The sequence below is a fragment of the Protopterus annectens genome, chromosome 12.part0, assembly GCF_019279795.1.
Source record: "Protopterus annectens isolate FY-2018-M chromosome 12.part0, PAN1.0, whole genome shotgun sequence".
NCBI classification, from domain to species: Eukaryota; Metazoa; Chordata; order Ceratodontiformes; family Protopteridae; genus Protopterus; species Protopterus annectens.
Window position 1 is genome coordinate 1,523,195,318 of NC_056746.1, and position 14,628 is coordinate 1,523,209,945.

Below are 14,628 nucleotides of genomic sequence, written 5' to 3' on the forward strand. Positions count from 1 at the left end.
ATAATTAAGGCAGAAGGCAATCAAACAACCCAACCAATGAGTCAGAAATGAGACACAGAAAAAATAAAGTGTCAAAAAGGTAACTATTTGAATGGTCAGGACTCATAATACAGAGTCCCATAATGTGGACACTGAGTGGCCCGAAATCCAGACTTGCATATTTATTTATTTATTTTACATTTGTTAACTGGGTTAGTCCAACTGAGTTTGCAAACAAACCCATTTTCAGTGGAGACCCGAGGGAAAAGCCCCAGCAAACATAAGTAAAGATAATGTGACAATTACAAATATTAAATAACAATCACAATACAAAATAATTGTAAAAAGAAAAGATTATTAACTATTTGCATTGCATTGATAGTAAGCAACCTATTTTCAGTGGAGACCCAAAGGGAAAGAGCCACAGCAAACATAAGCAAAGATAAACATACAGGATAAAAACTATTAAAAATAGCAATGCAAATATGAAATTATAAAGAGAAAAACAAAAAAAAATTATGAAAATTAAGGGTTGCACTGACAGCAGTGGTTTAAATTTACTAGATATAAGAGTAAAAACAAAAGGATAATCGTTGTTCAAAAGAAGGAAAATGTACAGACATTGATAGGAAGTGAGGGGAGATAAACAGTGTGGAGAATGGGGGGGAGTAAGGAGGAGCTATAGTAGTAGAGCTGAGGGTTCAGGAGGTTAGTTTAAGCAGAAGTTACTAACAGAGAAAGAAAGTTAGAAGATGGAACAGGTTATACAGCAGGTCAGACTAAGACTACATGTGGTCAAGGCAACGGCATAACTTCAAGTTTACAAGGTGAGATTTAAGCTCCTTTTTAAAACAGGGAAAGGAAAGGTTGGATCTAATATGGAGAGAGAGTTTGTTCCAATTTAGTGAGACAGAGTGTTTGTAAAGTAGTTTGCCAATATTCCTTTTGGGTTTATAAACTGAGAGAAGATGCTGATCAGCACTCTAGAGAGGCCGGGGGGGGGGGGTAGAGAGTAACATGGGAGGTGAGAGCAGGGCAGGCAGAGGGGTTGTTGAGTATGGAAAAGGTAGTGTGGAGTTGCGATTGTAAGCGAAGGTGCGGAAATGCCAGCCACTGACGTTTGTTTAGTGACGGGCAGTGATGCGACGAGAGTGGTTGGTTTAGAATAAATCTGGCAATTTTGTTGTATGTTCCAGTTTCTGCATTGAGGTAGTTTGGATATTGGTAAGGATGGGGGAAGCGTATAGAGGACTAGGTAAAAGAAATGCCTGCGCAAGAGTGCGTTTAGTAGCAGTAGTGAGGAATTATTTTGTTCCTATAAAGTAGTCCAAGTTTTTGGTGTTTTTTTGATGGCCTCTTGCATGTGCAAGTCAAATTTTAGTCAGTCATCAATTACTAACCGCAAGGAGTTTAGTTTGTGAGGCAGGGGAGATAGTGGTGCCATCTAAGGAGGAAAGAGAGAAGTTGGATTTAAGGTGAGACAGAGTCTGAGGTAGGAAGAGAACCAGATGAGTTTTTTTCAGGTTAAGGATTAGTTGATTATTTCTAAGCCATTTTTCAACAGAGATAAAAGAATTCTGTGTTATTGTGTGCAGTTCAGAGATAGTATTGGAGATAGATAAGAGAGTAGAGTCGCCTGCATATTGTATTACAGATGAGAGACCGCAGGATGAATGTAGGTTGTTGGTAAAAATGTTGAAAAGAAGCGGTCCAAGTATGGAGCCTTGGAGTACTCCTGTTTGAACAGCAAAGAAGGATGAGAAAGCCTGCTGCCATCAAACAGCTTGTTTTCTGCCAGTAAGGTAGGATTGGAACAAGCCAAGAGTAGAAGGAGAAAGATTTAGGTCTGAGAGTTTGTTAAGAAGGATGGGATGAGACAGCGTCGAAGGCTTTAGAGAGATCAAGGAATAGACAGGAGACTAGGAGGTTGTTGTCCCTAGCTTCTGCAACCTTGTGAGTAAAGGACAGTAAGGCAGTCAAGGTACTGTGTTTAGGGGGAAACTATGTTACGAGGGGGCAAGGAGATTATTGTGAATGAGATATGACAGTAGTTGAGTATGTATACATTTTTCAAGGATCTTAGAAAGTGGTGAGAGAATAGTGATTGGTCTATAGCTAGAAGGTCCAACAAAGTCACCAGCTTTGTGCAGAGGAGAGGCATAGAAGGATTTCCATATTTCCGGAACGGTAGATTCCTGAATGGAGCAGTTGATTAAGATAAATACAGGATATGCAATACAGTCAGCAGCAATTTTTAGAAATTGAGGGGGGAGTTTATCAGTGGATGGAGAGCATGGCTTTAGTTTAAGAAGCAGGGATTTGCTATATTTAGTAGAAACAGGTTGCAAGGTAAAAGGCTGAGAGACAGAGGAGCATAAAGGTTTAGGGGGAGGTGAGGGTGACACAGAAGAGTTGGGATGAGCAGAGTTACCAGAGGGTAGGAGTTTAGAGATACTGTCTGTGAAGTGTTTGTTGAGTAAGTCTGCAGTTTCAGAGGGAGAGTATAGGGAAAAGGGTTAGGGATGGTAGAAGAACCAGTGTGGAGCAGGGAGTTGATAGTACTCCAGCATATTTTGGGGTCATTTGGGTGAGAGCCTTGAAATTTAGTGAAATATTGGCTTTTATCCAAAATAATACTTTTTTTACACAATTTCTTAGTTACTTATAACCTTAGAGAAAGGTGGGAGTTTTAGTGGCTTGCCATTTTTTTCCATAAAGCATCTCTTTCATCCATCAAAGCATGAGTAGCTTTGGAGAGCCAGGGTGCAAAATTAGATTTGATTCTGATTTTGCGAGTTGGGGCAAGAGAGTTTAGGGCATGAAGGGAAATGTGGTTGAATTTAATAACAGCATCACTGAGTGGGAGAATTTTTAGGAAAGACTAGTTAATGGCAAAGAGTCTATAGTTAAAGGTTTCAGGGGAAAAGTTAGTCAGTTTCTGTAGAGATGGGGCTTAAAGAGATGAGGAGAGTGCCTGAAGATAAAGATGGGAGAATGGTCACTAATAGAGTAAGGAAAGGTATAAGGATTACAATAGTTGTTTGGAGAGTTGGTCAAGATCCAGTCAATTGTGGAACCAGTAACGTTTTTACTGTAGTTGGTAGGGGTAGTGATCAGTTGTGAGAATCCATACAGGTTTATGAAATGCTGGGGTGGGTCACCAATAAAGGCGTTCCAATCTATCTTAACATCTCCAAGAATGATGGTTTCATAGGGGATGAAGGTGTTTATCCAGGAGAGTATATATTCAAGGATAGGGATGTTTTTACCTGGGGGAATATAGACAGAGGCAATAGCAAACTTCCTATTGTTATTGATGTGGTAGTCTAGGAGCAGTAGTTTATCAGGGGAGAAACTAGGCAGGGTAATGTTTATAGGTGTTAGCGTCAGTGAAACAGACTACAAGATAGCCACCTCCGCTGCCTTTTTTGGGTGTCCTATCAGACCTACAGATATTGTATTGAGGTGGGAGAAATTCAGAGGAACTGATATGAGATTTTAGCCAGGTTTCCGATAGGACCAGGATGTTAGGTTTGTATTAGGCCAACCATGCGTGAAGTTCAGATGTTTTGTTGTTTAGGCTTTGGATGTTCATTGCAGAGATAGAGAGATGTTTGTGGCTGGAGATATCTGAGGATGTTTTGGGGGGCAGCAGATGAAGGTGGAGTGGAGAGAGGGCGGGGACCAGGATTGGGATGGATGTTACCAGAAACCAGAAGAGCAAAGACAAGATGGAAAAGGTGAGGGTGGTCAGTAAGGGGAATGGGGTACTTGAGTTTGGGCTTAGGAGTAAGAGCGGGGTAGGCCACGAGTTTAAATGTAAAACATTGAAAGTGGGAGAGACAGAAAAGAGAGGGGGCAATAGTCAGTGGAGCTTGGTTATATGTTGGAAGAGATCTGGGAAAGGGAAAGGTGGGGGAAGAGGGGAAGATATGGAGCTCGGTGCAGTAGGAACTGCTTAGGGTTAGTGAGATTAGAAGTGAGAGAAATAGCAGTAAGGATAGCATTGTGTGGTGTGAAAAGGAGGGGAAGAGTTATAGGGAAAATATAAAGAAATATATTAGGGAAGGGTGGCGGCAAGAAATAAACGATGTGAGGGAAGGAACAGCATTGAGGGGTGGAAATAGTGAGTATGTGAGGAGATAGCAGGTGTGCTAGGGAGTGAAAGAGTTAAGTGTGAGAGAGGAAAGCCACAGAGGAGGCAGCCCAAGGTGAGCAGGGAAAAGGAGAAGACTGGTGACAAGGTGGGAAGAGTGATAGGGTGACAGCACAAGTTGTAAGTGATGGAAGGGGGCTGTGGGAGTGACCAGACAACGAGGTGAAAGTATAAATTTGAGGATACTTGGGGGGGGTGGGAGGGGAGCCCGAGTGGAGCAAGGGGGAGCAGAGCAGGCAGAACCACACTTTAATGTAAGGGCCTAAAACCTGCAGTCAGCACTTTAATTGTACTTACTTTTAGCAGGAAAGACAGACCAAAAGTATACAATTTTGAGGTTTTCATCTGGGATACTTGTTCAAATGTCAGACAAATAAGTAAAACTTTCAAACAGGAATATATGTCTAAGTGTTAGAAAGCCACAAAGGTACAAGATGTAGCTGTAAAAGTTAGGGTCGCAGAGACAAACGTATGAATCAGTTTACTTTAGTTACAGGGGAAGGAGGCAAAAAATAAACCAGAAAGAGCCCTATGGCTGACCATATACCAAGTCTAAGACTGCTATTTCTTGGAATATTCCTTTTTCTCTATGGTTTGGTGATCTTGTAGTTGGTATGTATTAGTTCAGAGGTGTGGAAGGCTTGTCACTTACATTGGGTGGGTGCAAGGAGGGTTGTCCCCCCTGCAAAAAAACAAGTTTAAGAAGAAAGAGCAATGTTTAATATTCACTCTTTATCTGTATTTTTTTTCAGTGTTGTAGCACTTGGCATTACAACTGCTGGTATTTCAATAGGTACTCTATTGAAAATCCACTTACAAAGTAGCATGTTTGATGAGGTATATATCTAGTTTGATCTAAAAGGATACTAGATCAAGCCAGACCCAAATAGGGATAAAGCCTGATTACAGCTCAGGCCCAGGTTATTTGGATTCAGTTCGTGGAACAGAGAAATGAGGTACTAACACAGGAGAATGGCCACGCCCATCCTTGGGGAGAGCATGCACTTGGACACAACTTGTGGTACATCTCCAGTGGAAACTAGGGATGTGCAGATGGAGACAATGTCGAAGAGAGGCAGGTGGCAGTGGCTAAGTAACCACAGAGGCAGGAAGATATGCCAGCATGCTCCACTGCACACCCACACAAGCACATCATAGGTAGATATGAGAGGTGGGGGAAAGTTAGCACACAAGCCAGTGCCAGACATGGGTCATGGGCAAGTGTGGGAGAGGCTAATGGGGGCTGGTAGATCCAGTGAATGAGGAGATGACCTGTGGGCAGGCCAATGGTCAGCTGTAGGGACAAAAAGGAACCTAAAAAATGAAAAAGAAATAAATGATCCTAAAGTGACCACTGTCTTGACTTCATAATTTATTCCCAAACAACCGGAATTTTCACACAGAATAGCCTAACTGTTTATGTTACAGTAGAGTAAAGCTAGTGTTTTGCAAATTATGCGTAGCCCAGTTTACAGTAAGAGATGTAGCATAAAAACATTTTTACAGAAATTGGTTAACGAGTTCTGTATCTCCAACAGCTAAAAAGAAATTATTCTACATACTGTAATCATTCTCATTGCAAACTGCAAATAATACTTTAGAAAAATCAGGTGTATATTTTCTATTCTTTTAATTTTTCATTTTAAATTTTTCAAAATACATTTCCTCAAAGCAATAGCATACTCTAACACTGAGTTAATTAATGTCGAACACGTGCCCTTCTCATTACTAGTTCTAAGCGGGCAGTCATTGACCAGTTGCACATCAGTATGGTTCTAAAGCTAAGCTACTAATTACTAAGATACCAAGAAACAATTTCTGCTCTGTTTATATGTAAAGTATAATCAGCAGGTATCTGATATTTTTTTAGATTTAAGTCACATGTTTAATAACATGTTTTTGACATGGACTGGTAATAACAATAAAATCCAAGGTAAAGAAATTGGAGAGCATAAAGACAGCTAAAAGCAAAGGCAATCATTTATTTAACACAGATAAGTGCTTTCATGGCTAAATATGGGCACTTCTTCAGATCGGGTCTATATTAAAATCTCGAAGTCTGACAATATCGAATATGATATTGTCGGCATGAGAATATCGAAAGTGCACTACATTGAACGTTTAAATGGAAACTCTCCATGGGGGAGATTTCCATTTACTTAAATGTAGTCTGTTCTCGGAGTTGGTATATTTAAGTAGGGGGGTGTGGGGGGGTGCAGGGGCACTTGCCCCCCCCCCGCCTACACACTATTTATTTATTTTTTTTGTTAATTTAGTAATTTTTTTTGGTTCCGATGGTTTACGACTTCGATCACTAAAGTTCGATCTTTAGTGATTTGAAGTTTTAAATCTTCAAGATTATAATATAGACCCCTTCAGTTCCACATAAAATCAAGAACAAATTCACAGCATAAAAAATCATTCACAGCCAATCACTGCAACAATATAAATCATGTGGTACATCAATCTCTAATACTGAATAACATTGTATCACTTAACTAAAATATGCCACTTTGAATGAGGCCTTAAAGAAAGAGCCTCATTCAACCCTGGCTGTTTGTCAGCTTGGGTTATAATACTCCATCCCTGTTCTAAGTCCTCAGTTTGATTACTTACATCACCCATTCTAAGGTCTTCCTTCAATAGCTGCAGAACCATAAACATAAAAGAATGTGTTGAACCACATCTAATAATATGCTTCGCAAGGACATTTTTATCATCTACTCTCCTTATTGCATATGAATGTTCCTGGACACGCTCACATAGTGAATAATTTGTCTTCCCCACATAGAAGGATGACCAAATCCTGCAAATAGCGACATAAACTAAATTGGACTAGAATAGTCAGCAGAGCAGTTCAACCTAAATTCCTTTTTAGTTAGAGGATGTGTAAAAAATTGTGTAATAACCTATATATCCACAAACATTACAGCATCTACATGGAAACATCCCTCTACGTTCCCTATAAAAATCATAATTCAGCTTAGCATTGATACTTTTGTAACAGAGAAGATATTTAAGAGATTTCTTATTCCTAAATGAAAAGGTTGGACTGTCTCCAACAATACGTCTAACTCATCAGCAGTCTAAATGTGCCAATCTCTCCTAAAAACCTCACAAATGACTGACGAAAAGAACATGGGTAGAGCTATATTCCTGATACGGTTTTGTCCTCCCTCTCCTATTAAGCGCCGATGCATTTAGAAATTCATTAATTTCTCTCTGAATAATCTCTACCATTGAGATCTATTTTAAAATCATGAGGATCTCTCAAAAACTTTTCATTTTCACAATTTAATCTAGATATTCTAACTCCCTCTCCATTCATTATATTCATATAAACAAAACTGGGATGCATGCATTACAATGCAAGATGTGCTTCTTTTGACATTATTTCTTGTATAAACTAGAGTAAAATGCACCTTTATCATTCTTGGTAACACAGGCTGTGATGCCCGTGCACTGGCCCAGCAATCAAGGAGCCTCAATCCTCACCACTAACACCAGTGAGGGGCGTCCATTTAGGGAAAGAATAATAAATACACACACAGTAAAGTACAATTTCCCTTAAGAGCACACAGAGATCACAGTCAGTCTGGGGCTGGTTTCTCCCTTTCTCTCCAGGTCCCCAATAAGACTCCCCACTGGCACAGCTATAGGGTCCAGATCTCAGCCTAGTGGGCAAGTTAAAACCACCAGCACCCTCTCTGTCCAACCAGTGCTTCGTGTCACTGCCCAAGTAGCTGACACACGCACACTTTGAGATAAGAGTTATATACAACCACACAAACACTTCTGGGGAAGGCTGGCACAGGTTCTCCAGCTGTGCCCCTTTTACCCAGACTATACATTAGTACCACTTGCCACCACCCACTAATATTTATCAGCTATCAAGGTCCTTATGAAAGGGTGTCCAATTATTACTGTGCAATATTATTATCCAAATGGTAAGTGCAACTGAACAGTCAAGGCTTATTGGAGTGGCTTGGCCAGTATCACTATATACATGCAATGTACTCTAGAGCTTAAATTATCTCTACATAAAACAGCCACAGTTGAAAGGTTTAAAAATATTTAATAATAAATAATAAAAGCACAAGACAATACTTCTTACTACACAGTTCTAGTCAAGAGTTCAGAGATCACATGAAAATGATTAAAATAATACAGTAGAAAAGTACTGACATCAATGCAGAAAAACTCATCTAATATTCCTAGTTCCTAGCTATATCTACGAGAAAACACAGTTCTAAAGTAAACTTACATATAGAACATAGGCAGAGTGCTGGTGAGTTGAATGTTCTCAAGACAAATGCTCAATGCGCTGTCTCTCTGTCCTTAAATTGATAACACAGTACCACTGATTCATTTCAGATTACATAATTTCTTTCTGGTTCCCAGGCTAACAGAAGCTCAGAGGTTAATAGCCCTTTTGATCTTGCAGCTGGTCAGGAAGCCAGAGCAATACAAGAAATTATACATGTAAATTCCAGCCATTAACTCTGGCCTTAAAACAATAGGTAGAATGCCTCCCTCTAGACATCTCAGCTCTAAGTTTTAAATCAAAGAATTTCACAATGTTTGACTTATCAGCTTTCTTACAGCAGAGTACAAAGTTGTTACATTTTTTTTCGGTTCAAGATCCAATACAGTCACATTTAAGAGAACAAGCCTGTGGCTTACATTAATATTTACAAATGACAGAATAATCTACAAATTCTATCTAGCTAAGCTGGCAGCCTTCACCTGTCTTCACACAGGCATCTAAAAATTAATCTCAGTCTTCAAACTCTGCTTAGCAAAGGTTAAAAATATAGTAGATGCATTCAAATAATCATAAAATTCTTTAAGACTTGAATCTGAACCTGTCCATAGTAGGAAAAATTGCCAAAAAGCGCTTGTAATACAACTATATCATGAAAATCTTTCACTATTAAGCACTGCATCTGTTTCCCATTTAGTCAAAGTCATACTGGTGTAGCTGTTAGCACAAGAAGTGCCCATCGCTATGCCTAAAGTCTGTAAAACATACCAATCTTCAAACACAAATACATTATTCATAAGAACCAGTTCTAAACCAAAACAAATCAAATTTATCTGTGATAATGAATAACTACTATTGGACACTAAATATGATTTAACAAACTCAAGTCCCAAGTCATTCGGGATAATTGTAAATAATGATTGCACGCCCAAGGTGACTAACGTCACATCTTGATTCACAAAAAGAGCTGACGTGGATTCATATCATTCAAAATCGGTTTAAGCATTTTCTCCATGTACATAGATACAACTGGATGCATGCGAACGGACATGGAATCTTTATGAATCTTTGTCAGCCCATGCAATACAGGTACAACATGATGTTCAACTATCAAGTACTTATAAAGATCATCTGTAATACACCTACTCATCAAACAATCATAAAGATCATCATACAATCAAGATATATTTTCCCTATAATACTTATAAGTATTATCATCAGTCAGCAACATCAACATAGCTCCATGGTAAAAATCTTTGTCCATAATCATGGCGGTGACACCTTTATCAGCTGGGCATATAATTAAATCATCTAAATTTTGCAGCTCTCTAATGGCAGCAAATTCATTTTCATTTAAGTTACAAAATTTACCTTTCAAAGGCCCATCAGTTAACTGAAGTAGATCTGTTTCACATACTTTGCAGGAAGCTTCTAGCAGGGGGTGAAGTACAGGTACAAATGTGTTAGGTTTCTTACAAAAATGCGTGCCTCACTACCTTGAGTTGTGTACACTTACTATAAATGTAGATGTTCGAGTGTATTCACTATTGCAGGCATCACTTGTAGTTTATCCCTGCTGGGTAGCCCTTGGCCGCCCCGAATACCAGAGTAAAGGATCTCCCTCCTGCGTTGGCTGCAGGTCACCTGAGACTGACGTCAGGTCGTCAGGGCTATAAGGAGAGGCAACTGACACCATTACATCAGTTTTTCTTGCCCCCGAACCTATAGGAGCCCTGCCAAGAAGGCCTGAAGAAGGCCAACATTAGCTATGATGGAAATAAAGAGGGAGAAGGTGGGAGGGAAACAGGACTGCAACAGTGACTACACTTGAACATCTACATTTATAGTAAGTGTACACAACTATACTATGCTCTTTGTGTTTCACTGTTGCAGTCATCACTTGTGGGAAGGTTCCCAAAGCTGAAAAGTAGGGTGGAAGGAAGGAAGGGAAGGAGCCGGAACTGATGTCCAGGTGGCAGCTTCTAAAATATCCTTGGTAGGAATGCCTCTAAGGAAGGCAGTGGAAGTAGATGCTGCCCTAGTAGAATGAATTCTGACTGATTTTTTTTTAATTATTATTTATTATTTTGCATTTGTTGACCGGGATAGTCCGACTGGATATATGTCCATTTTCAACGGAGGCCCGGGGAGAAAAGCTCCAAGAAAATAATACACATTGAACATTTAGTAAATGCTATTTTCAAGCAGATTACAGTCATAAGCAATACCAGCATTTAGCACATATAGTACTAACTTATTATAAAACACTTTACAAAACAACATTATTTTCAAAGTTATATATACATAACATTACATTCAGGTTTAAGACACATTGAGCAGCAGTTATACAATTGACCCTTCCTGAAATGGTCTGGTAGAAAAATGTTAGAAGTAGTTGAAGGTAAGGCACCTAAGTAATAAAGAGGTCACTAGTCGTGGTTAGTGCAAGGACATAACCAATGAGTTTTGAAGTATTTGTTTTTGAATCGAGTTGGTGAGGGTTCTAGGGTCAAGTCAGCTGAGAGTCTGTCCATGTTTTTCCAACAGAGTTGGCAAACAGGGAGTCCCCAGCTGAGTAGTTGGATTTGTATGTTTGAACTAGGAGTCTAGTGGATGATTGCAGTGGCCGGTTGCTGGTGTAGGGGCTGATAATATTTTTTAGTGCAGGTGTATTTTATGGTTGGTAAAGGACTTTATGTGCCACTATTAGCTGGTTGAACTGCAATAGGCTAGGCAGTTCAAGCCATCATAGACGATTTAGGTTGTGACAGTGGTGTGTCCGGTAGGCTGTGCCAGTAGCAAATCTGGCAATGTGGTTATAGCAGGATGACAGTTCATTAAGATCTGTTTTGTTTAAGTTGGAGAATAGAGGTGAGGTGTAGAGAAGAGCTGATAGTAGATGGGAATGGGCAACTGCAGTTCTAGCAAGCGGGGTAAGGAAAGGTTTGATTCAGTAAAGAGAGCCACGTTTTTTATTAATGGTTTTGATAGTTTGATTGATATGCGCCTCAAACTTCAGGCTGTTGTCAACTATGACACCCAGTAGTTTAGTTTGGGCTTCTGGGGAGATGATAGTGCCATTGCTAGCAGTTACGTTGAAGGATGACGGGGGGGGGGTCTTGCATGTGGGGGAGAAGAGGAGCGGCTTAGTTTTGTTGGGATTTAGGATTTGATGTTGATTGGAGAGCCCTTTTTCCACTGTACTGAAGGTATTTTGGGTTAATGTGAATAAAGTAGCTGGTGAGGTGTCAGAACAAATCAAGGTGGAGTCATCCGCATATTGAATGCAGGTTGCATCTGGGATGACTGAATGAAGGTCGTTGATAAAGACGGAGAAAAGAAGGGGTCCTAGTATCGAACCCTGGGGGACTCCTAATGTGATGGCTAGGCGAGATGATAGCTTGTCCTGCCATAGGACTGCTTCTTGCCTGCCCTGCAGGTAGGATTGAAACCACTGGAGTGCATGGTTGTTTAAGATGAAGGCCTTCAAGATATTCATAAGCATTTTGTGGACAACCATGTCAAAAGCTTTGGATAGATCTAGAAAGAGTGCTGAGGATAGTTTGTTATTATTGTGGTTGTGGTTAATGACGTTAGAGAAAGAGAGGAGGGCAGAAGTAGCACTGTGGTGTGGCTTAAGGCCATGCTGAAAGTTGGACAACAGCTTGTTATGTGTGAGGTAGTGCATAAGCTGTATGTGTACACACTTCTCCATAATTTTAGCTGGAGGTGACAGAATAGCTATGGGTCTAAAGTTTGACAGTTCAGTGGAACTGCCTCCTTTATGGAGAGGTATGATTTGGGATATTTTCCATATAGTGGGTACAGTAGCTTCAGATATAGCTCTGTTGATCAAGATTGAGATGGGGTATGCTGTGGTGCCAGCAGCCTTTTGCAGATAGTGGTTGGTCTTAGTTTCTTAAACAGGGCATGAATAAGTTGAGTAGGAACAGGTTGGAAGGTAAAGTATGTTTGGGTACTGGGTGTGGCTGCATTAGAATTAGAGTCATTTGTAGAGAGAGTTGGCTGGCTAGAGACTGGATAGTCTTTGTGAGGAAGCTGTTGAAATTATTAGCAATGTCTACTGGGGATTTTTGTTGGGAAGCTGAGGGGCATGGAGTGGTGGTTTGGCCTGGGTGGAGTAGTTCATTTATGCCTGCTCAGAACTGTTGATGTTTGTTTTGGTGTTTTTGCAGTAGATGGTAGTAGTAGTTCTTTTTGTCTAAGGTTATGGATTTTTTGGTGTCATTCCTTAGCTGCCTGAATCTTAGTTGATCAAGTGGGGCTTTTGTTTTTCAGTAGGTGGCCCATGCTTTGTTTCTGAGTGAAATTATGGTTTTGGTATCTTTAGAAAGCCATGTTGCAATATTAACTTTGGTTCTAATAGAGCAGCTGGGAGCATGGGAGTTAAGAATAGCAAGGAATTTGGTGTTAAAGTATGCTACTGCTTCATCTAGGGGGAGACTTTTTAGTACTGACCAGTTGCATGCTTTAAGTTCATTTTGAAACTTGGTGAGAATAAAATTCCGGTTGTTTTTTAATGTTCTATAGGTGGGTTGGTAGGAGCAGTCTACTTTGAGCTTGATTACATAGGTGAGACAGTGGTCACTTAGGTCATCAGGCAAAGTGCCTGATTTATAAGATTGAAGATGGGTACTGACAAGCATCCAGTCTAGTGTACTTTCCTTGTTATTGGGTTTTCCTTTTCTGGTGTAGGAGGTTATGATTTGAGTAAATCCATAGAGGTTTATGTGGATTGTGTGGGTTTCACAAGAGCAAGTGTTCCAGTCAATGATGAAATCCCCAAGAACAATTATTTCTTGGGGGTAGTTATTGGATAACCAATATAAGAAGTCTTCTAAGGTTTCTGTGTTCCTCCCTGGGGAATGTGGACACAGACAATGTTTACATTTTTGTTTTTATTAATTTGTAGTTTTGAGATAAGAATTTCAGCATAATTGAACTGAGGTGGTTGTTGGGTGTCATCCACATGACAGATAGGGTAGACTTGTAAAGTATGGCTACCCCACCACCCTTTCTGGTGGTATGGTTTAGTTGAAACATATTGTACCCTGGTGGCATAATCTCATGGTCCTTGGTGGCAGGCTTCTGCCACGTTTCTGTTAGGCATAATATATCTGGGGAATGAACAGCTAAGAGGGCATGCAGGGTGCTGAGTTTTGTTATTTATGTTCCTAATGTTTAGATGGAAGGCCACCAGTGAGTTAGGAGGTATATTTGTTGGTGCTATGGTGGTAGGGGGAAATAGTAGCGGGATTAGGGTCAACAGGTGGGGATGGACCAGGGTTTGGGTGGATGTCGCCATCCTTTGTGAAGTTGTAGTGTATGAGTTTTAAGATTTTGAATAACATTTTGTAATAGTGTCTAGTTTTAGGAATAATGTAACTAGGTCTAGTAAGATGGTGGTATTTAGGCATTAAGGAGGTAAGCATGAGGGTGGTGAGTAATGGTGCATTATTATCTGTTGTAGATGGACTAGATGTTTAGAATTTAGGTTAGTGGAAACCTGGGTGACCCTGACATTCGTAGGCAGTTAGGAGATATGGGATGAGTAACAGGAGTAGAAGCAGAAACCACATAAATGTCACTAAAATAGCTGAAATACCATCCTTGTAATTGGATTTTTACTCTTTTTTCCTGAGTACATTTTCTACAAGGATGGTATTTCAGCTATTTTAGTGACATTTATGTGTTTTTTACTCGGTGTGGTGTTTGTAGGAGTAGATGTAATAAGACTATTCTGGGTGATAGCATACCTACTGAATGAGACTAGAAACTTAGGCAAAAGGAATAGTAGTTAGAGGACTGGTGGTATCAGGTTGAGGGTGGTGCTGTTGAGTGAGAAGTTGTTACTGATTGGTTTAAAAAAGTGGGGTGTGGTCTAGTACCAATAAATGTAGCATCACCAGGGGCGGGAGGAATTTGGGGGCAGGGTGGGATGCGAAGTGAGCCCAAGCAATGAGAGGGCAAGCGGAGCAGGGATGAACCAATGCCTGTACTAAGTTGTAGCAGTTTAACCTGTTTGAGGAAAGAGTGGGGTGGGGGAAAAGAGAAGACAGTAGGAGTGGTTAGAGGGAGACCTTGATTGACTCAAGACACCACACCAGAGGTAAGTTGAATGTAAGGGCCTAAAATCTGTACTCGGCACTTTAATGTTACTTATGTTTAGCAGGAAAGACAGACCAACAGTATACAATTTTGAGGATTT

The 14,628-nt window shown here is 40.2% G+C and overlaps 1 long non-coding RNA gene across 1 annotated transcript in view; it reads left to right on the top strand.

Moving 5' to 3' along the window:
• The window catches only part of LOC122817271, a 165,437-nt gene that overhangs the window by 104,985 nt on the left and 45,824 nt on the right, over window positions 1-14,628 (top strand). The window lies entirely within an intron of this gene.